Consider the following 24,917-nt stretch of genomic DNA (forward strand, 5'->3'; position numbering starts at 1 on the left):
AGACTACTCAAAGCCCATTCAGTTTCAGAGTGCTGGATTCATTCATGACACTTCACCTGCTCCTCATGACAGTTCAGCTTCAGCTGTTCCAGACTCTGCCCCTCTTCCACAGCAACAACAACAACAGATCGTGAAATGCCAACACTGTGACCAAGTTGGCCATCTGAGAGATCACTGTGTTGATCTTCATCCATGTAAGCACTGTCATAAAAAAGGCCATTCTTCACACAGATGCTTCAAAGACAAACGTCCTGCAAGAACAAAGATTCATCTTGGATGGATCGCTTCTTGGCAATGGGTATCAACAGCCAAGAAGATATTCCAAACACATGTTAGAACTTGTTCCAGAGTATTGAACAGTCTTGCAGTTGAGTTTTCTCCATCATCTCACCTTGTATCTGACAAGGGGGGAAATGATGGTCATCTACAAGCTTCACAGCCACATCAAGCGAGCCTGAGCCACAACCTGCCACACCAGTTCCAGAGTTGTAGCCAGAAACAAAGATGCCCATGAACATGCCTTCAGTTGGCAATCTGGGACACTTCCTCTAGCAGAAGACTTCAGCTTCTTGCCAGCTTTGAAAGAATTCCAAGAACAAAATTGAGAACACTTCCTCTAGCAGAAGACTCCAGCTTCTTGCTAGTTTTGGAAGAGTTCCAGGAATTGCATTAAGCATTCCAGAGTTGTTGGTCATCCTTAAACCATCACAGGTTGAGACTTCCCTTTTCAGGTTGAAGTTCTCCCTTTTATGCGGGGTGAGACCTCCCTTTCATGGTTGAAGGTTTCCCTCTTCAAAACAATAGGAGCACTTCCTCTAGCAGAAAACTTCAGTTTCTTGCCAATTTTGGAAGAGTTCCGGGAACTGCACTAAGCATTTCAGTGTTGGTGGTCATCCTTAAACCACCGCCCTTTTTACCAACATTTCAGAGAGCACATTCAGCCTAGTGCTACCATGCATTTTTGCACAGTTTGTATTACAGCTCTCTTCTTGGACTCATACATAACCCTTCAGATTAAGGGGGGGAATGTTGGACACCTAATCCTCAATGGGTTAGTGTGGAAGCTGAATGGACAAAAGGAGTCCAAGAGACCTTGGGATGTGAAACCCAACGGTCACAACAATGTACTATAAATGTATATCTCCTGTTAATAAAAAATGTACTTTCATGTTTTATCATTAATATTTCTCTTGCTGCCCATGTGTGTTTAACAGCCTTTATGTGATCTTTGTGAAATTAGCACCATAAAGTTGTGGGACCACAAAGGACCAAGTGGACCCAAAATTAGGTCAAGAGTGTGGAGTTGATCAACCAAGGAGGGGCTTGACATAATTATGGAAGAGAAGAGGATCAAAGGACAAATTTTCTTTTGAAGATTGAATACAATGATCCAAATGAGGACACTAGCCAAGGGAAACCTAGGGCAAAAAATGATCCTAGAGCTAGGGCTTGCTATATCTTGGGATCCCACCATTGGAATTGCGTCAAATTTGGAGGGCCTCTAGAGGAAACCCTAGCGCAGTTATGGACCAAAACTCGAGGTATTTTGATGGCTACAATGGAATTTATGTGATGCCCTAGGTGACCTATTAAGACTAGGCCTAGAAAGAGAAAGGGGAGGCAAGAAAAATAAGCATTTAGGTGACCACTAGTGGATGGATTAGTGCCTTGCCTTTGGGAGAGATGGAGTCAAGGTGAACTTGTGATTTGGAGAAACTATACCCAATCAAGGAGGCCTTTAGGCAACTTCGCATGGCAATTAGGGCATGAGAGCAGCTACCCAAGGACTTTATACTTCGATGTGCAATGTTTGATGACTTATCAAGATGTATTCAACAAAAATAATCTCTAGGAACATTCACCCATTCATACATGACACATGCAATGATGCAACGCTTCAAAAGATCAAAATTTCCACAATTTCGCATAGAATAGTAGTAAATTTCAGACCTAGATAGCAAAAATCCCAACAACATTCATGTGACAAAGTAAATAACAAGAATAAACATGAAAATGATCACTTACATGTACAAATGAGTATATCCAATCAGCAAATTATGCCAATAATGAAGCTCCAATAATAAGAATATTTAATCCAAACATCAAAATTCATCCATGAAACCAAACTCGTCCTCCAAAAGGAAATGCGAAATTCTCCAAGTAGCTAATAAACCCAAATCCAAGTGATGATGAGAGAAATGAATCACCTCTCGTCTATTTATATGATCTCTAATGAGTTCAATTTGCCTAATTGGCCTAAATGAACCCCAAATAATGCAATAATAACATCCCTTGGTGACAAGCCCACCAAGATAGCTCAATGACATAAAAATAAGCCTCTCAAGAGGGCAAAATGATCAATAAAATGAGTCGTTGGGCCTTTGAGGAGGCCTAATGAAGTCCAAAGTGTGCCATGGTGAGAAAATGGACTCCACACATAGTGGACAAGGGGTTGGCCCTTTGCTTTCCAAACAAGTCACTGTGGTGCTCCCAAGTAGGTGTGGGGGCACAAGGACATACTCATGGGTCTCCAAGTGGATCGAAAATGCATGTAAACCATCTGTAAGGGCTAGGATGATGACATAAGCCCTCCCTTGTCTCCTCTAGTGAGACATCCTCATTTGGACCCTGGAACATCTGCCAAGTGCATACTACAAGTGTGGAGTCGACTGGGCATGGTGAACCAGGTGCATCATCCTCATACAAAAGGTGGAACACGAGCAATCAATGAGCGGTGTTGGGGATCCATGAAGTAATCTCTGCTATGGTGGAGGCCCATGGCTCTCGATGCTCACCCTACAAGTGCCAATGTGGCCCTATGGAGGGCTAGGACCCCGTATAGGGGGACCAAGCCCCAAATGGAGACCCATTTGCAATCTTACATAAGATCCAATTGTTATGAACAAAATATAGATATAAATAATGTAAATATAAATAATAATAACACATCATAAATAATGATAAATTAGTAATTAGTTAATGAAGAGGTATGTCCCTAAGGACATGACCGTTCATAAAGGGACACCTGCCTAGGGTATATAAGCAGGCCCTCACACTCATTGTAATCATCTCACTTGTATTCAAATATTCTTATATAATATATTATCTATTCCATGATGGACATTCTTATATACCAGATATTTTGAGTATTCTTGTTCCGTATACGAACTTTGTTCATTACATTGGTATCAAAGCATTCCTCTGAGTATACGAACTTTGTTCATTACATTGATATCAAAGCATTCCTCTGAGTATACGAACTTTGTTCGTTACATTGGTATCAGAGTTGTTCGATCCTCTAGCTGCTCCACCGCTGCACAGAGCCAGTTTGATCCGACTCTTGGCCATCGACTCTTCATCAACTTTATTATTGTTGCAATTCAAACATCTCACTACAAGTTTCTGGAGATTCTCCATCTTGTTGTTACGCCTTTGGCCACTTCAAAAAAAAAAGATTAAAAAAATTGAAAAAAAAAGTTATATAAAAAAAAATTATATAGGAAAAGAAAAGGGTCTATAAAAAAAATTAAAAATTAAAAATTAAAAAATAAAAATAAAAATAGAATAAAATAAGAAAAAATAATATATTAAGAAAAGAAAAGAAAACATATATTATAGAAAAAAAGTGCAGGTTCTCTACTATTGCAGTGGTACGGTGGCCCAACGAAGTCAGATGATTCCAATTAATTATTATACCATATATACACATTTAAACCGTTGTGAGCCTTATCTGCCCCAACCAGATGCTTTCTACACTATCGTCCACACTCCACCACCCCGCAACCGCACACAACTCACCTGTCGTCGCCAACCATAGTGAGCCGCTAACCTTGCTGAAACCACCGTCGTCAGGCAACCACACCAACTCTGCAACCGTCGTCGAATTGTAGTCGACGGATAGCCATGCCGCACTGCAAACTCGCCTACCCCACACTCATTCCCCTGTTGTACGCTACATAGTCGCCACCCCCACCGGTAGCAATTCCTCCACCACCGCAAGACGAATCACCCGCACCACATTTTCTTCCCCAATATTGACATTCTGCAGTAAGCACCATCGACCCATAGTCGCTCCAGCCGCCATCATTGACCTGAGTGCAACACATTCCGTAATTTGTCCTCGCAGTACGGCAGTGCCCAGTCTCCTCATGTTGTGCGACCACCGTTGCCACCATCGAAGCAACGAACCATTGCTCAAGCTGCCACCGCCTTAACCTTCGTCGTCATCTGCAAGTCGTTTGCACGTGTTCATTGCAAATACGAGGTGGCCAAATCATAGACATCAAATTACTGGAAATCAGTGGTCAATGAAAAATTCCACTCGCTGTCACCAGCAGCAGTCGCTGATGCACCCGCACCTTCATCCACTTCACTAACTTGCTACAATGCAACAATCTATATGTTTCATTGATTAAGCTAGCTAAGCCAAGAGATAAAAGTGCCAATTGTCCAACCATTGTGGAGTCACGACCCTCTAAAAAACAACATTAAATAAATAAATTGAGATGGACTAAATTTATGACTACAAACATTGCCATCGAATTAATAAAATTCATTCCCTCCATTAATAAAACAATCGAATTATTGACTCTGGTCGAAATTATTAAAAAAGAGTATCAAAGAAGAAAAAAAAAATAAGGGTATAAAAAAATAAGAAAAGAAAAGCAAGGGTATATACTAATTAAAAAAATAATTATTACAAAGTGGAATTTAAACGTTTAAAAAATTATAGAAAGTTTAATACTATTTAAAATTAAAGGAAAAAAAGATACATATAAAAAAATTATAAAAAAAAAGTAAAAAAAAAACAAGGAAAAAAAGGGTTATATTAAAAAAAATTATTAAAAATATTATAAAAGTGATTTGAGAAAGGAATTCAAGAAAAGAACAGAAGATGAGTTCCACACAACAATCATTATTTTGGACTAAATGTCCATTTTGTATAACATACATTGAATATCCATGGATTCATAAAAATTGCGAATTATGTTGTCCAACATGTGGAAAATTATTTAATGCGGAAGAATGTCAAGATGACGTATTGATGCAAATCACAGAACGAGAGGAAAAACTTGCAAAATTGGAACAAAGATTAATAAAGGGCGAGGAAATTTTGCGTCTAAGGGACCATAGCCAAAAGTTACTTGCGAAGGTCAAGAAGTCCAAGGAAAGAAAAAAAAATAGAAGAAAAGGAATGTGTCAAGAAGAAATTCAATGAGATTCTATCAAAGAAGAAAGAAAAATATTGCGCTTAAAAGACCTAAATCAAAGGCTATTAGAACAAATTAAGTGTTTAAAAAATGAAAAGTTCAAATGCCAAAGTAAAGTTGACTTGGAAAATGAGGAACTCTTACATCTCAAAAACCATAATCAGAGTCTACTCACTCAAATTAAGAAACGTAAAACTGATAAGAAATCATTGAACAACAAATTAGAAGAATTTATCACGAAAGAAGTGTCGAAGTCTTCAGTCCACGTTGAAGAAAAAGATACGAACATTGATCCAATCAATATCACAACTCAAGAAAATGACAAACCAGTTGAAGGAAAAACATATTCAGATGTTGCAGTTCAGAAGATGGAAATTCCAAGTGAAGATTTTGTATCCAATTCAGCAACACCGCACTAGAAGTAAATCCATAAATGCCACACCCATGATAAGGCAAAGTCAAAACAGAAGAACTCCTTATCGACATTCAAATCACAAGAGCAGACTTTTCAATCAATCTACATACTAGTATCACTCAGAACATAAACAACAAACTTATGTTCCAAGGAATACTGAAGTTTGTACAATCCACTCATGTGATAACAATTCATCACAAGTTTTTAGCCACTGCAAGATTCCACAGAAGATTAACTTAGGATGGTCTGATCCCTTCTTAGTGCGACAATTTTGTTTATCACTTAGAGGATCATATCAACTTGTATCAATGAAGATGACAGTTCTGAGACGAGAAGACATTCGAAACAAAAAAAAAGATCAAGCCTTTTCATCAGCAAGCTTTGAGGACAAAGCCTTTTTGAGGAGGAAGGCAATGTTATGAATAAAATATAGATTTAACTAATGTAAATATAAATAATAATAACACATCATAAATAATGATTAATTAGTAATTAGTTAATGAAGAGGTATGTCCCTAAGGACATGTCCATTCATAAAGGGACACTTCCCTAAGGTACATTCTTATATGCTAGATATTCTGAATATTCATGTTGCGTATACGAACTTTGTTTGTTACACCAATGCATCCCCTTGCCCTCCAATACAACAAATCATTAGAATAATCAAGTAAAAGAGTTTACAAGTCATGGAATCAATGGGGCACTTCATGGTGGCATGCTCTTCCATAGTGGGATTTGGCATGTACAAGTGTCTCCAAGCTCAATAATGGGGGTTAATCAAGGACCCTATTAGGTGGTTTTAACCTTTAAAGGGGGTGACATGTCCGTGGCACATCCATCAGGTGGTAGGTGGCAAATGATATAGTGATGGAATAGAGTGGGGTTTATCGGAATTCTCTAAGCCACATGTCATGGTACAAGGGTAGCTATAATAAGGGAAGCCCACACCTGGGTATATGAGTGTAAAAGGAAACAAATCATGGTTCATGAGTTACCCCAGCCTTTGTTTTTCCACCCTTCTTCATATGCCTTTTTCCTTTGATTGATTTTTCTTCATAGTTGCTCGGGGCTCCAGGGGATAAGAGCATGATGTGTAGGATATAACAGTAGGTACTCCCTTTTAAGGTGGGGCATTTCATTGCTCACCAGGGGTTGGGACAATCATGGGTTCCTTTATGTGGAGGGGGCTCATCTAGGGCCCATAGGAACCAGGGTGATGGCCATAAATAAAGGGTAGAGCTCATGTTTGGCTTTTGCCCACGTGCTAAATTTGTATGTCTCGGCCATCTTTTGCATTTTGTGGTACATTTCTTGTTGAGAGTGGCCAAATTATGCTTTTTCTTTTCTTTTTAGCTACATCAATCTCTAGGGCATCATTCTAGGCCCAACCCAAGGTGTGGACAAGGGGAAGGGAAGGCTAACCCTATGTGGACCCATGTGGACCCAGATGGGAAAAATGGTGAATAGGGTTAGAATGAGCAGAAGTGGTGTATATGGTGTTGGGAAGCAGGACCATGCAACCAAAATCAAGATTTCCCATGTAGTGCCAACCCTAAAGTTAATGGTCAATAAAGGAGATCCCACAGGACTAGAATACAAGGGTAACCACCAAATCGAGTGAAGGAGACAAGAGTACAGACCTAACCCACTCTTTCTGCCAAATCCCCCCACCAATCCATGCCCCAAAGTGTCCATGAAAAGTAAGGAAAATTACTCAACTATACCAATGAAAAGCCATACCTTCGAGATCGAGAGGCCCACCTTCAAACATACAATCATAGCAGATGGGCAAGGGACCACATGGCTGGCTCAAGTGGCAGAGATAATGGCACATCGAGCTATCTGGTGGCTGCAAGGGGTTGTTGGCTTCTGGCTGAGGACCATCTAGGAGAAATTTTTTCTCCTATGCATACTACCCAGGAAACCCAAAAGGGAAAACCTGCTTTCTTTGTTGTGGTATTTTATTGATTGTTCTTGAGCAATTGGATCTATTACAAAGCAATCTGTCTCTGAGAAAGTGTTCTGCTTCTTCTCACTAATCTCAGTTGATACAATTGATCTTGGCCTGCCTTGATCAATAGATCTCGACCCTCTAAGACGCAACAATTCCCCTGTTGAATAGCCTTGACTTGCCCTGCTTCTTGCTTGATCCCAGCTCCTACTTCCTTGCACACTGGAGCCCCTATTTCCTTGCGCACTTCTCCTATTTCCTAGCGTACAAGGAGCTCATAAATCTTAGGTCACTTGTGGCCCTGTTTCCTAGCGCAAATGTACTCCCATTTTGTAGGGCACAATCTCCTAAATCCTTGTGCACAATTGATGCTCAATTCTGCACTCTCCATAATCAAAGAATGATCTCACAAACTTGTGAACAAACTTGTAAAATCATGTGCCTTCGTCCTTCTCCTTATAGACCCAATTCGAGCATGCAAGGGACCTAGCTCAATTTAGAAGCTCGAGTTCTGATTGCAAGTTAATTGAGAGTCTAATTGATTCTTTCTACAATCAAAACTTGGAGTCTTAACTCGTTCTCCCTTCAATCAAGACTGAAGATTAACTCGCTCTAACTGAACTTGTGACTGCCACCTCATTCTGTAGTCAAACTAATGAAGACTCCACTTAACTAAAGCTCCAACTCTACGTATTCCATCTTGATGATTATTCCAGTAAACTCGAAATAAACTCATCCTAACTAAAGTCCAACTCATGAGTTCGCACTCATGCTAGATAAAGACAAACTGAGGTCTTCACTAGCTAAGGCACAAACTAGAAGACCTTTACTCGCTACATTTTCAAGAATTTGAAGATCTAGTTCAAGCTTGATTTGAAGTCCATGTTTTGGTGTATTGAAGGTTGGGTTCAGGTTGGAGCCTGCAATTACTGTAAGTTGGTGCTTATTGAGGATTGGTGTCCTCATCTTCTTGATGGGTTGGGACCTAGAATTTTTGTAAGTTGATGCTTACAAAGGATTGATGTCCTCACAAGAGATTGTAATAAATTAAAGATTGTTTTCAAGTATTTCTTCTTCAAATTTTGATTTGCACTTTAATCTTTGTGTTCATACATTGTGGATGATTAATTATGTGATGTGAATTCAGTTTCAAGATTAACTAAGTGAAAATTTGTCAAAAGTAATGAAATATTGATTCACCCCCCTCTTACTATTTTCAATAGTAAGCATGGAGTGAGTGTGCCCACTAGGCCTCTGCTGCTCTGTGAAGAACCACTTGAAAAAACCATCTCAAACTCAAGTAAAAGAAAACCACTCATTAGAGACAAAGACCATAAATGCATCATAGTGGACCATATTTAATTGTCAAGAGCATAGTAAGGCTTCAAATTGGGATCACCAAATATCTAACTAGATCAAGTCCTATAAAATTGTTCCCTACCTTGTTAGAGGTGGCTAGATAATCAACCCTATTAGATACTTCCAATTCCTAGGGAGAAGTGACATGTCCAAGGTCAACCCTTCAATTCATAGGTATTTGTGATAGTGGTGTTAATGGAGGGGAATGACTCCATGGCTAGGTTCCATGAACACAGTACCAGCTGATGGTGGTCCATCATCCTGAGTGCAATAGATGTATGGAGGGAGCAATCGTGGGGGCATAAGTTACCCCTTTCCTCAACCTGCTTTTTCCACCCCTTTAGTGCACCTTTTACTTCTTTTTGATAATGCTTTGATATGCAGCGTAGCTTAGGTGTCCTAGCTTGCTTTTAATGATATAACATTTATTTACCCCTTAAGGATGAGTCAGTTTTTTGCTCATCAGGGTTGGAACATGCAAGAGTTCCTTATGATGTGATGGAGCATCTAGTGATTAGGAACCGAGTGATGGCTAATGAAGGGGGTAGATCTCACGCTAGGCTTTTTCCCATGCATTAATTATGTCTCGACCATCTTTTGCATTTTAAATTTTCTTTTTCTTTTATTGTGGCCATCTTATGCTTTTATCTTTCTTGTAGTTGCATCAACCTCTACGACAAAGATTTCAAACCCTAACTCAAGGATGTGAATGTGAGGGTGTTAAATCACAATAAACCAATGACAACAAACCCAAATGATGGATGCGAAATCAAGGGAATGATGAAATATGTTAAGTATGGGGTGGTTATGGACATACTACTTCAATCCAAGTTTTCCAAGTAGTGCCCTTCCTATAACCCTAAGGCCTCAGAGGAGGTCCCACTAGACTAAGGGTAAAAGCCAAACCCCCAATAAGGTGAGAGAACAAATTTACAATCAAGATCAGTGAAACATCTAGATCACCCCTTTATCCATGTTAGAATGCCCAAAATATTAAGTAAAAGCACTCGACTACAAAATGATTAAAGTACCTGTTGAGTGGTAGCCCACCTTCATTCAAAAGGAATGTTGGATGGTGATAGGTTTATGACTCGTGCAAATGGTGGAGGAATGTGGCATATCATCATAACTAAACAATGTATAAGGCAATTGGCTAACTGGTTGTCCAAGATAGGAGAAAAGTTTTCACCTATGGGGTTATCCACTTTGGTGGGTAACAATACTCATGCATCTATGAGGGAAATTTACAGCAACAAAATTGGTTGGGGTTTGGCTAATCGATTGATTTGGAGTTGGAAACCGAAATACCAAAGTATAGTTGAAATCCCTTGCATTCAAGCTCTAAGATGAAGTAGGAAAGGGATTTTCTTTTGGAAATATTTATGGGACTTGGAATCTTGATCTTGAATTGATTGGATAACTCTTGCTTGCTAAAAATCTCGTTGAGCTTCTAATAGAGTAACTATTAGTGAGATGTAGACAATAGAACTTTATTCCTCCATAAAAGTACTACAAAACGAACATTTTTCATATCCAAAGCCCCTACATTGAATCTTGGATGCGCTTCAATGCTTACTAAAAATGGATTGCATAGTGTTCGGACCCTCAAAATCTCCTGTAAGCTCCAAGTCTTTGCCTGGTTCATTATTTATTGGGGTCTACCGAAAAAGTTTTGGTTAGCCAAAAGTGGGTTCATTGATAACAAGAGCTTGGCGTACAACAAGAAAACCCCCTAGCATATTATATGGAACTATAAATTTGCAGGAGACTACCGACAATAGGTTCATCTTCAAATCCCTACTATTTTCCTAGGCACCATCCATTGGCATGCAAGTCTTATAGGGAATTCAAAACAATTGGTTTTATTTGACTTCCTGGGTTTATGGAATTGCAATTGAATTTCATCTAGATTTAATCTTTGGAAAATGTGTTGCAAAGTATCTTTGAGAAAAATGTAAGCCCATTTCCCTTCCTTGAATCCTAGTGGGAAGAGGTACCCTCTCAATTGCTTGCCAAAGGCTACTTGTTGATTAGGGATGCCAAGAAACAAGATGCTTCTACTTATTCTGATTTGATTTCAGTCTTAATAGCGTTGATAAATCTTCACTATACATCCTCCTTTGCTCTTGCAGATATTGTCGTCCTTCTATGTGTGTGTAGTATTTTCTCCCAATAAAAAAATCTTCTGGTCTAAATTAATTGTATAGGCGATTTGAAAATAATTTGGTTTTTCCTCAATCTTAAACTTGATGAGTGTAGTATTGGCATTCCTTCATTTTCTAGTACGGTTCATAAAGAAGAGAGGAAGCCACTAATAAGTTGAGTTATTTTATAAGTGGCATTCCTTCCTCAGGTGCTATTATCCTACATCTATATGATTTGGATTTCAACATATTTTATGGATGCTACATATAGCCTAAGTGCAGTATTCAATTTTCACATTCCTCTGCTCATGCCAAATGAAAATTCCTCGGTGTTAATCATAGTGCACACAAAAACTTTTAATGCCCTTAGGTGGATATGAAGTTGAACCTCTATGAATAATCTAAAATTCCAATTATATTATTGAGCTAATAAATTGTGGTTAATCAAACAATTTTCTTATAGACAAAGCCCAAAGAATTTCCTTGAAAATGCTTTAGAGAAGGTGCATAGAGAAGATAACTGGAACACAAAATTGGTGTCATTTTATATTCAAATACATGGCACCCATTGTTTTTCGAATAGCTTGCAACATTTGTTTGTAACTTAATATGTTGTTTTACAGAATGGACAACAACAACCAAGCTTCCTGCCAATATAACATGTGGCACCTTTTAATTGTTCAACTACACAACACCCCTTTGCATAGTACTATTGTAAGATCCCTTCATATCCAGAGCCTAATGGAATTGTGTTCCATCCACCTTAAAGGTGTCCCTCAAGGTCTTGATACAGTATTATCATTAATGTTGCATCATTATCAAATGTTGCATAAACTAGTATGATCAGTTCAAACCCATCATTCAATAAGTATAAACTATAGTTGTATGCATCTCAAGTACTAAAGGCATCTCATGTTTCACCTTTTTGAAGCTTTTCGCATTCCATATGCCTTGAAATTATCAAGAGACACATTATTAGGTAGCAATAATTGGAATATTTCTTCCATTAGTGAGCAACATACATTCTTCTTGCATGAAGAATAAAACCTTTCAAAACAAGACATAAGTATCGTGTTTCATCTCAATAAAAAGTGGTGAAAAGGTGTTACCAATTCAAGTCTTCAAATTCCCCATTCAAGTTAGTGTCACCATGTGAACATACATCAAGGGCTACAAAGGACTGGGATGTGGATCTTATAGCCCATAATATAGTCTTTAAGCAACCTTAATTTATGCATACTTTAGCAACCAAAAGTGGAGCATCTAGTGCCAACAAGTTTTCAAAACTATGAGACTACTAGCTATCAAATTTGTGATATTTTGAACTCATGGATCAACCCTTTTTAATTTTATGTACTATGCCTTATAGCCTAAATGGCAAGGCCCTAGTATACTCATGAGTCAAAACGTGTCTCTTCCCTTTTTTTGTATTTAGAGGAATCGACAACTAGGTCGAGCTTGTACTCATGTGATATGGAGTCGATTATGACCACTACCACTAAACCTCTAGATGAACCTATGCGCGCCCCCAGGCATAGTCCACACAGTAAATCAGGGGATTTGAACCTCAAACCTTAAATTTTCACAACATATTCATGTAATAGTGATCGCCAATCAAGTTGCGCCCCTGGCGGCATCAAAACTTGTCCCTTGACCATTGAAGTGATAACTCTTTGAAATGTATCAAGACAAATTGTCTTACGTACCTAATGTCTCTCATGGTCTTCGAATAGTTGTATTAATATATTAAATTACCTGTAAGTTGTTTAATTCTTAGTAACTTAGTAAGTTGTGTTCTCCTCTCTTTCTCTCTATATATAGTTTCTGACACAATTTTGGTGGTGTCATTATCAGTGGTTCCCAAAACTCATACCCACTTCAGAAACCACAGTGGTTACCAAAACCCATACCCACTTCAGATAGCATAATTGATTCCAAGTTTCAGGTCATGATCTGAGTTTTAGGTCATGATGTGTTTCCCCATCCCTTCAGGGCAGTTGTTCTGCATTGCTTTTCTTTAAGTTGAATTTATATAACAACTATCAAATTAAAGAATGTTGAAGAAAAATACCAGTTCTCGCTGTTGTACACATTTTTTTGTGTTATTCCTCTTTCTTTCTCTCAGTGATTGCTTAACTCCATGTGGCTCATCTTTTTGTCTTCTTTTATTATTGATAGCTTAGGTTTAGGAGTCGTTAGGGCACTTCCACTTTATATTACATTGGTAGTACCTTTTTTTTAGTTCCTTGGACTTATTTTTGTGATCAAAGAACAAAATTATCTTATTTTAATATCTATATATTTCTACATTTACTTATTTTAAGATTTTTTATTTTAGTTTTCTCTAAAACCAAGTTATACTCTTACCTTCATCTTACATTATTTCCCTTGTCTATCTCCATTATTAATTCGTTTTACATGTTGAGCTTTAAACAAAGGTGTTTCCATGTTTTTTTTCTTTAATGTCCATCATGTTCTTACTCTTCAACTTTGCCAAGTACATAGGTCATCTCATGTCCATCATGTTCTTACTCTTCAACTTTGCCAAGTACATAAGTCATCTCACTGGAACATATTTAATTGCTCGTGTGGAACTTCAACTAAAATGTGGTTCACTATTTCACCACAGAAGTAAGACAAAGTTTGAATGCACCTTACCATTTGATATTCTATTAGTTTACCTCAAGGGTCTGAGAGTCTATTGATGTGACTCCATTTTCTTTAATAGGACAAAGGAACTTGGATGTCAATTATTGTTGGAATACTAAGAGGGGGGAGAGGGGGAGGGGGAGGGGGAGGGGTGAATCGATATTTCACTTTTTCTTACAATTTAAATTTTAAAAATCACAAGCATTAATCAATAAGATCATATGAAGAGTACACAAAAGATATATGAACAATTTATTTATATTACAAGGGAAGCTACAACTTTCGGTTTACCAACTACGACTGGAAGGACTACAACCCCAGATTTACCAGCTCTCACTAGAAGGACGCGACAACCTCCTAAAGGAAGCTACAACTTCCTTCCCTAGCACCACCTTGCCACCCTCAACAATAAAAGAAAGAACAAAATTCTTGGGCTCCCATACTAGGGATAATGACCCAAATACAACAATATACAGTCACTATTATCTTTGCCTAAACATATTCAACTTCAGATCTGCTCCAAAAGGTATGTCATTGTAACTTTGATCTCCAAAGCAACAAAATAGAATAATTCATACCTTCAATCAACTGTTTTAGATATCCCTTAGAACATAACCTTGGATTGTTGCTTTTAGTAGCTCAGATCTCCCTCAAAACTCTGCCTCAAAAAAGATTGTTGATATGCCTCAAAAGGTAACTCAGATCTGCTTCAAGACTTCTACAAGGATGACATCAGGGTTTGCTCCAAACTTCTACAAGAATAACTTCAAGATCTGCTCCAAACTTCTACAAGAATAACTTCAAGATCTGCTCCAAACTTCTACAAGAATAACTTCAAGATATGCTCCAAACTTCTACAAGAATGATGCCAAAAAGAACTTCAAAAATTGTGCCAAAATCCTTTAAAAATGTGCCAAAAGTCCTTCCATAGATAGCCTCCCCAATCCGGCCTCTCCTCGCTTCCGATTCATGAAATATGAATCCCAGAAACACTTTTTTTCTTCGTTTGTTTCAACTGATCCGAATTTTCCTTGAGCAAATTTCTAAAATGTCTCCTCCTCACACCTATATATACTGCATTCGGTGTCTAGACTAGGCCGACTTGTCCACCTGCTGGGCCGCCTTGTCCACTAGCTAGTTTGGTTTGTGCAATTGGCATAATGTATAGTGAATATTCAAAAAACCATTTCTCCTCAACCGTGAGAAGTTAGAGGGAGTTCCATATACCGTTGGAAAGGTCTCGGAATAAGCTTTCCAACCATGTATGTTATACTTCCATTTGAGCTAGGTAAATGGAGTAAAAATGCATTCAAAGATAGGGTATCCAAATGGAGCATCAAAAATCCAAAAATCATTTCTCTTCAACCGTGAGGAGTTAGAGGGAGTGCCATATACCATTGGAAAGGTCTTGATGAGGGCTACGTGATGATATAGTCCTTCCTTGAATTTGCTTTGGCTTTGACCACCTTTTCCTTGATTTTCTTTTGACTGTCAATTTTGCATTTGAGGGCTTAAACCCTTTTGCTCTTTAGGGCTTCTTGAACTATTATCACATGCTTTGATCATCCCAAAGCTAGGGCATCATCCCTAAGATTAGGGCTTTGACATCAATGACAACATTACTCAACAATGACCCATTCACCCTTTGACATCAATGACAACTTTCATCCAACAACTATTTGGCCTACTTGAAATTTGATAATTAACCTTACATTATACAAGATCCAATACATCATAATTATAATGTTAATGAGAATATTTTTATATAAGCGGTGCCTTTCTTATTAATATAATAATTGTTTGGTGATAGGATGAATAATTCTCCTGTAAAAAAGGTTTTATAAGATATAAGTTCAACCTACCATAACATTAATTATAATGTTAATAAAAATGTTTATAAAAACAGTACTTTTATTAATGTAATAATCAATTGACTGAAAAATAAATCGGTGTTTTATAAATTCAACATACCATAACATTAATTATAATGTTAATAAAAATGTTTATAGAAACAGCACTTTTATTAATATAATGCTCAATTGACTATAAGATGAAGAATAAATCAGTGTTTTATAAGTTCAACATACCATAATGTTAATAAAAATGTTTACAGAAATAGTACGTTTATTAATATAAAGGTCAATTGACTGTAAGATGAAAAATAAACCACCTCCTCTGTGAAAAATGTTTTGTAGCTGATATATGTACAAAATAAACATCAGATAAAACAGTGATTCCAACCCTTCATTAAGGCCGTTGGGACTTCCACCGACCCAATTACATATGTTGTAACTAACTTTGCTTGGGAACTGTAGAATGCTTTGTTTTAATAGCTTGGGGACAGGGGACACCCAAACGGCCCCTATTTCTAGGGAATTTTTAATCGAAATCAGATTAAAAATGCCACGAAATGAAATGATAGTTCCACAGAATTACAAATTCCAGCAATGGAAGAACTCTACTCCTAGGGTTTTGGGCCTTTGAATCCGCCCATAACCTTAAAATCCGAAAAATAAGTGCATCGGGCGGAACTTTTGGCCAGATTTCCATCGGAAATGGGACTTCTAATATACGAAATAGAATCTCTTCATTAAGGAAATTTTTTCATTATTTTTTTTCCAGCTGGAGCCTAAATAGGAGTTAGCCGTTAATGTTGAAGGGAAAAAAGATTTACCCACCAATAACCTGCTACCAGTAAAACGATGTAACTAAGATTGTACACGACTCACACAAGTAGGAATGGAGTACTGCCAACATTCTCGACCACGGGAAAATCCTATTGTAATCGTCAAGAGCCGATGAATAATCAGCCTACGGGTACATTAAATCCTTCAACTCAACGAATTTGATGCAGCAGACTTTTTACCTTCGGGGATTTGGCTGTTTATAAGAAACCCTATTAGGGTTTTTGCCTAATTATAGTTAGGGCTCTTGGGATCCTAAAACCAAAATTGGCATATTAGATTGAAAAAACAACCAAACTCCACAGCAATTAAACTAAAACAACATGATTTCTAGTAATTCAGTACCTCCAACAATTCTTGTCCTGGTAACATATCAAACTCCAATCTAAATTTAACTGCCTAACAGGTTCGTTATAATTGTAGTTATAAAAATTAGAAAACAAGTAAAGACAGACAGAATTAGAGTTATAAATATTAAAAAACAAATAAAGACAGACAGAATTAGATACGTACATAAGAGATTACAACCTGAAATGACACACACCCGCCCGCAGATAACGCTAGAGAGATCTCCGTTCTCGTTCGGTGATTTTGCTTTCATTTATTTCTGCAATTTGTTTTTTTCCCATCAAATCACAAGTCAAAGTCAAGTATAGATTATGTTACAATTCTCAATTTTAATTTTTAAAAATGTTAAAAAATAAAAAAGAGTTGTTTTAGTGCGATTTTTTGGACTTCACCATCCAGAATCTGACAGAAAAATTTGAGGTGAAATCTTAATTTGTATTATTTAAACTGGTTTTTTTTACTATATATGAATTCAGCACTCTGAAAAACTCTATGACACTTAAATTCTGCAGGGGATACCCATCAAGCTTGTGATTTCAATAAATTCATACCAGATTTTAGAAAAATTAAACCAGAAAAACTCACTTGGAAAGCTTCCAAAAAATCTTATTAAATACAACTCCAATAAAAGCAATTAAAATTAATATTTAATTATAAATAAATAGATAGAAATTAATATTAAAAAATAAAAACAATTGAGGTTATTAATATTTAATTATAAATAAATAAATTGAGATTTTTTTAGTTTTCTTCAATACTATGCAGTGTGTTTGGTTTTTTTTTCCAGATATTATGCATGAGAGTAGATGTAATTTAAGTAATAGTGTGTAAATGTGATTAATATGTTGAATGTAATATATGATTTTTAATTATATTAATATTTATGTTTATTTTAGGATTTGATTTTAAAAATTTTAATTTAATTATTAAGAATTTTTAAATAGATGGTAGAGATTTAATTTTTATAGGATATTTTAGAATATTTTTAGTAGTATATACAAATTAAAAATTGGCAAGTAATTATGTTTTTTTTTTATTTAAATTCATTAATTAAAAAAATGTCATATGAACAAGTGTCATATAAAATGAATTAGGATTATTGATAAGTTGGTATTATAACAAAGTTTATTTAAGAATCTCTATAATAAAGTGAAGTGAATATCCATGATTAAGAATCTTGTTACATGTTTTTTTTTCTAAATGTATATGCATTTAACTTATATAGCAATTCTTCTTCTCAATAATAATAATAAAATAAAATTATAATTTAATTACTTTTTATTAAAAAAAAAAAATTAGCAACTTGAAATGTATTATGAAGCAAGTGTTTTGAAGTTTATTATGGATTGATATCTATCAACATTTACCGTCTATTTAATTAATATGGTTGCACTATTATGTAACGTTAGTAATTGTTTTTAACAGTGTAAGAAGGAATATAGAGCATAGATTCATCTTAACACCGAATCTATCAAATCCCCTGAGGTGCAAACCTTTTTAAGAAGACACTTAAAGAAAGATTTGTACTTAAAGAAAATTTAATCGCTATAGAGGCTTGATAGATATGGGGTTAAGTTATATATATGTCATGTGTCACCCATGAGGTGTAGAATAGTTGGTTTGCATGGGGTTTAGTCCCTGTTAGGCCACATGTTCAAACCTCATGGGGAGGGGTTGAGGATGGAAGCTACTTTGGGGGAATTAAACTTCACTAAGGGTGTCTAGGCTTGTACATTCATGGTGATAAGCATCCCATTGTGGGTTGATCATTCTTCTCCCATCCAATAACACATCTTCTTCATCTTAAGCAACAAACTAATAAAATGTTTTAACCATAAGAAATCTTTTATTTTAATTTGTTTCATATAATGTATACATAATTAATTGAAATATTTTACTCAATATAGTCATTGAAATATTTTATTTATGACACACAATTGTTATTAATATTTTTTCAAAATGTTGGGCCACGGGGGCCATCTCAATTGGCTATCATTGTGTTATGAAGTATTGTGTAACCATGTGATTCAAGGTTCAAATCCCCATGGGGCAAACCAACAAAAAAAAAATTGTTCAAAATGTTATATACCAATTCCATATTAAGTATTTAAAGAATTAAAAATATCCCCGATACCTTGAATTTAAAAAAAAAAAAAAAAAAAAAACAACAACAACAACAACAACAAAACAAAACAAGTTTCAATGGAATAAGAGCTCTCTCTTTCTATTTGATATTGAAATATTTTACTTAACGTGCATATTGGAATCTCTTATTTATAACCCATATTGGAAAAAAAAATTGTTATTAATATCTTTTAAATGCTACATATGAGCTCCATATTATGTTTTATTTATGACTGATACTAAATTATTTTTCTGTAACACGCGCGCACACACACACCATATGTCAAATGAAATAAATGAATTGCACATCTCTTTTATACTAGATTGTAATATCAATATTTTTTTAGATAGAATGTGTGAACTCCATATTGAATGGTGAAATAATTACACGTCTCCATTATACTAAAAAGTAGAAAGTAATTGGAGGGAGAGGGTTTATTCTTAATCCTAGAGGAAAACAAGTGTTTAAGTAGTCCTAGGGGCTAGGCAAGCATACCAACAAACAAGGTGAAATGTATGGCCTCTCGCTGGGGCTAAACTTGGCCAAAGAGATGGAAATCACCAAGATTGTAATATTGGGGGGCTCTCACCTCACCATTCAAAATTTATATAGAGGCTCTTTCCCAAAAGACAATCAACTTAAACAATTTCTTTACACAATTATGAGTGACTTGGAATGTTTTCACCTTAATACTTTTTTTCATATCCCAAGATCTCAAAATATTGCAGTTGACTTACAAGCAAAAATTGTGTGTCTATTAAAAATGGGCCAGATTGACATCAATGACTCGTTTGGATGGAAAAACATCTCATGACTATATTCTCTCCATTCGTAGCATCTATGAAGTTTATTAGAGTTGCTTTACAAGCCCTTTCAAAAAATGAATTTAGTAATAAGAAAGTCTCTTTCTAAATCCCCTTCCTCCCCCATATTGGCATCAACTATATAGTTTATGGATCAAATGGTTGGAATTTCAAATGGGGTAGCATGGTTGGTTGTAAGCGCACACACCATGCAATGATCCTCCCAGTATTTTTGCATGTGTTAAGACTTACGACAAGATGATATTGCAACCAACGAGCAGATCTTACAATTGAAACTTTAATGGCTTCAAGGAGGTGGGTTATTATGGACCTTAATGGTGAAGGGATTTATATTGCGTGTGAATTCTTTGGTCCTAGGCTTAGATTCATCGTATGCATCTAGTTATGTCGCAATTTCCCTCCATGCTGGCTCAGTCTGCAATGGGATCGAGTGAATTCCCCTCTATGTCAAGTGACTATTCTCAAAGATGAGGGTGTTATTTGGTGCACTATGGGATTTATTTAGGTCAATTTTTTTTAGTTATCTATACATCTGGTAGAGAGTGGTTCTCACATAGTTTTGTGGGGAGTGATTTGTGCAGCCCAATTAAATCTAGGGTGTTGTGGGTCTCTATGTTAACTTGGGAAGCCAAACTCCTCCTCATCTGAGCTCGTGACAATGCAATTGGTTTTTCTAGCCCGTCGTGGATAATTTGGTTGGCACTGTAGACACAATTCTCCCCAAACTTGTTTGTGGCAACTCCTGTGTGCAATGGATTTCTTTGTTGGTTTGGGAAGTTATAATTTCTTGTTATTCTAGTTGTGGCAGTGCAATTGGCTTTTGGGTATACTACTAAAGAATATTCCTTGGGCAGCTCCGCTCTCCTCATGATAATAGGTACTCCTTAATCTTCTTTGTGGATTTTCTCCACATGTAGGTCTCTAAAACTTTGCTTTTGGTACTGGAAATCTCTTTATCCCTCTCTCCTATGTTTCTTGTGCAGTCAATGCCATGATCTCTTTGGCTCTCCACCTACTCTTCTTTGTGATATTAAGCCACCTCTCTCTGCTTCCTCTAGAATTCTCTCGGACGGTAGCCTTATAGCCTCTCCTTGTTGTCTCAACTTTGGTCCCTGGACTCCCCTGCCCCCTATCTATATAATGATGTCTCAGAAAGGAACTCCAAAAGTTGTTGGTGGTTGTAGCGCTTTTCATGAATGTCCACAACAATTCGTAGACTGACATCTTGAAAATACGGACTTACATTAGAAATCCCACTAGCAGGTAAACATTCTCATCGTTCTCATGGACGAATTTCAGACACTTAAGGAAAACGCCAATTGTTAGGAGGATGAAATTGATGCTCTATGTCGGCAGCTAACTGAATTGCAAATGTAGTTGGATAACATAGAAATTCAAAGCTCTATAAGTTCAACACTTAGCCACTCTCCTTAACAATATGTAACTCAATCTAAACAGACCCCTCACAACATATTTTACCCCTTTTTATCATGACCTCCTTTTCTAAATTTGTCTTTTTGTTAGGCAAATTTTGCAGAATTCATGGGAATTTGGGATCAAATGAGAGAATCAACCTACAAACAGCGCACAATAGGGGTATGTGACACCTCAAGCACCCAAACATATTTAGGGGTGAGCTCAATATCATGGGATGTATTTCAGACAATTTTGTAGCATTTGATTCTACAACTTTTGTCATAGAACAGGCTGCCCAAACATCCTTGAACTATTGGATCAAATCATATGCTGGGAAAGGAAAGATTACACTTGCTGAGAAATCAAAGATCACACTTGCTTGAAAATAAAAGAGCACACGTACTTGAAAATAAACAATACGTCTACTAAAATGGAAACCAACTAAAGTCAAAGCACTACAAGACAATGTAAACCTACTTACACATTAGCAACAAATCACTGGCACAAAACCATACCTTGATGGGCCCATGCTTCAGGTTGACCTATGCCTCTACGGTCTTAGTCGTTCAACACAGGCCAAAGACTTAAGCTTCCAAATTCATATAAAACAACACAACAAAATGAGATAATGGATATTAACACATACACAATGCATATTGTTCATGAATATATATATATATATATCCCATAAGAGTGTTAGTAACCCTTCCCAAATATCTTGAGCCACCATGAGAGCCTCTAAAGAATGGCTACATGCCAATTCGTGATACTATATAGTAGCATAACGTTGGTTGTGCCTGATAGTAGCAGAATCACCAGGGTTTTCCCTTAACCTTGCTAAGTTATTAACCACAAGGTCGTTCAATGGATACTCTTCTCAAACCATTAGTCGAGCCTCTAGTTTTGTTTTTCCATGAAAGTATGAGTCTCTTTTCCGCTTAACCCAGTTGGTGATATAGGACATAAAATCTCAGATTTGGATATCCCCAACAAAAGGGTTGGGTTTCCAACAAGAATTATCTAGCAATATGAAGTTAAATAAGTATAATTCACAAAGTATGTTATGGTCCAGTGTGTCTGAATTGTGGTATACTTCAATGAAGGTTTCAAGTTGATTTATTTCATGAGGTTGACTATCCCTAATTTGTCTTAATCAAAAAGATGCCTATAGATCATGTAAGAAAATAGGGTAATCCCTTGAGTGTACTTGGCAGGTAGAAATATTTGCATCGATCTATCAATTTGCTTCTTTCAACTTTTTTTCTTTCTGGTACAAGTCTTTCCACTTGGAAATTTGATTCTTCCATTTTTCCTCTTGAATTAGATACATTGAAAACCATCGTTGTTTTTCCTTTTCTATCACCTGTCTATGGCTCTCCTTATTGATGCCATTGTGGCATATCAGGTTTTAATTGAAGAAAGGCATAAGTGTTGGTTAATATGTCATATAGAATGACATTAATAACATGTTGGGCTTCCTTAGTGTACCCTTCAAAAAACATCTTGGCCTTGGCTGTGGAATCTTCCTTCTAATCTATGGCATGAAGTAAGGGCCCTAAATTGTTTAACATAGGCCCATGTCATTTTAATTTAGCTTTAATCTTTTCATTCTTTAAAATCAATTTCTTTGTTTGTTTGAGCAAAGCCTAATAACTAGGGATACGAAATTAAAAAGGTTTAGGGTTTACAACCTTACCTTTGTTATGCTTAACTTTCCTAGATTTTCTACTACCAGTGCAAACCTTGAAGGTTGTGGGTAGTTCCTCAGTAATTGTATGCCTTATGCTTGGAATGGGGCTACATTCTCAATGCCCTCCTCACACCTAGAATTGTGAAGTTCCTCTATAATAGTTTTAGGTACATTAAAATTTATCTCCCCAGGTGGTGTCATTTCCTCCACTGAGTCTGAAGTCTCAAAGCTAAGAGTTGGACCTTTGTCTTTCCGAGTCTGTGGAAATGTTGAAATTCTGGAAAGATGTCAATGCCCATTTGTTGAAGGGGCCTTCGAACTTACTTGTTTACTTCTAGGTATGACAATTTCTCTCGACTTACTTCTGACACCTCAAAAAAATACCTCCCATGATATATCCAACCTATGTAACTCAACTTTGATTAACATCTTGATTAGGCCCTGATGATATAACCCTAGATCAAGGTTCTTCATTTTTTTTCAAACTAATGTAGTCGTATGCATCAAGATCTTAAGCAAGAAATACACCATATTAAAGGGTTTACACCTTGTTAGGTGCATCAAGATCCTAATGTGATAATGGTAGACCAGGATATATCTCCCTTCGCACATCATGAACTTCTAAATAACAAAGAAAACATATTTCCATAGAGGAAGTAAGGCCTCTTTGTGAATACCTTTCCTTAAATATGGGAGTGGGGATGGCCTTTGCAAGAAAGACACTAGAAGTCTCCATCAATTTTGAAATTATTCAACCAATCCTCTCCATCCTGAGAAAGTTTAGTTACTACAGAAATCATCAGCTCATTAATCATGATAGTAAGTTGCATGACAAATGCTCATGCTCCATTAAAAGTCTAGGAAAACTCCAGCGCAATGGATGTGTCGTTCCCTTGGAATCGACCAAGGAATTCAACCTACCTGACTTCTACAAACACGCTCCATACCTCGGGCTTAATCTAAATATCATTGATATTTTCGAGTTCAATACAATTGATGGTGCCTCCCATGCATTTCTTCCATGTAACCCCTACACTACAAATTAGTTTTCACATCACAAACCACTCCGTAATCATACCCTATTTGAATGAATGACCATAATATGATGGGTGACTGTTTGAATGAGCCAAATCTCAACAATTTTTTTGAGCTATGAAAACAATACTTCACCTGTTGCGGAATGATGTAAGGTGGCAAACTTCTATATTTCACACAATGTATGCACCCTACTCCTGTGATCAGATATGGAATGGCCTCTGTCACGTGAACATGCCTATTTGGCATGTTCATTGTTCTAGGTAGGTCAACCTACTATCGACTTGGATGATGATGAGTCGCCTATGTAGAAAATATCGTTCAACCTACTTTTGAGTTGGATGATGACAAGTCACCTAGGTAGCAAAGATCGTTCAAGAAACATCCCTCCAATTTTAGGAATAACTCATCGTGGTATGCGTTATAGGATAATGACAAAGGCCCCATGGTATATGGTTGAAATGGGTTAAGAGAGTTTTATAGTGTGTGCTAGGAATATAGGTTAGGAAGAAAGCCTTATAAATATTTTAGGATTTAGGATTATAGAAAGGATTTAAGCCAAATTCTCCACCCCCTTGTTTTTTAATTTTAATTTTAGTCCTTAGACTTAGCATAAAGGTAGATATAGGGGTATAAAGGTTTTGAGCAAAGATTTAGTCCTTCGACTAAAAATAAGCAATAGGATAGCAGGAGGTTAAAATAGTGATTAATAGATAGGCTAGGAATGTCAAAAAGAATTTTCAATGGGTAAAATAACCAGGTACACATATTATTCTCTAAATATATTTAAAATATCTGCTTAAAGAAAAACCAAGAGGCTAGAAAAGAAAGCACTTGGATAATAGGAAAAATTGCAACGTGGGCATGTTTGCTCGACACCATGTTCATGCATTGAATGTAATTCTGCAACCCATCCTGAAAAATAATTTATATATCATTAGTGCCTTTTATGGAAAAGATAGGTGTGGATAACTTAGTAGAAATTTATTCACAAGTACTTTTTCTTTTACACTTCGTTTTTTTTCCTCCTTTTTTTTCATACTTTGCTAGCTAGTGTCCCAGTTTTC

The 24,917-nt window shown here is 36.5% G+C and overlaps 1 protein-coding gene across 2 annotated transcripts in view; it reads right to left on the reverse strand.

Annotated features, from left to right (window-relative positions):
- The window catches only part of LOC149235308 (uncharacterized), a 177,288-nt gene that overhangs the window by 85,321 nt on the left and 67,050 nt on the right, over positions 1–24,917 (reverse strand). For both annotated transcript variants that reach the window (XM_089372072.1, XM_089372071.1), the window contains exon 2: positions 16,926–17,019. The gene's annotated coding sequence lies outside the window, so the exon portion shown is untranslated. The remainder of the gene's footprint in view (positions 1–16,925; positions 17,020–24,917) is intronic.

This window comes from Pinus tabuliformis, chromosome 8 (assembly GCF_031772625.1).
Source record: "Pinus tabuliformis cultivar Carrire ecotype Pingquan chromosome 8, CPIR1, whole genome shotgun sequence".
Lineage (NCBI taxonomy): Eukaryota > Viridiplantae > Streptophyta > Pinopsida > Pinales > Pinaceae > Pinus > Pinus tabuliformis.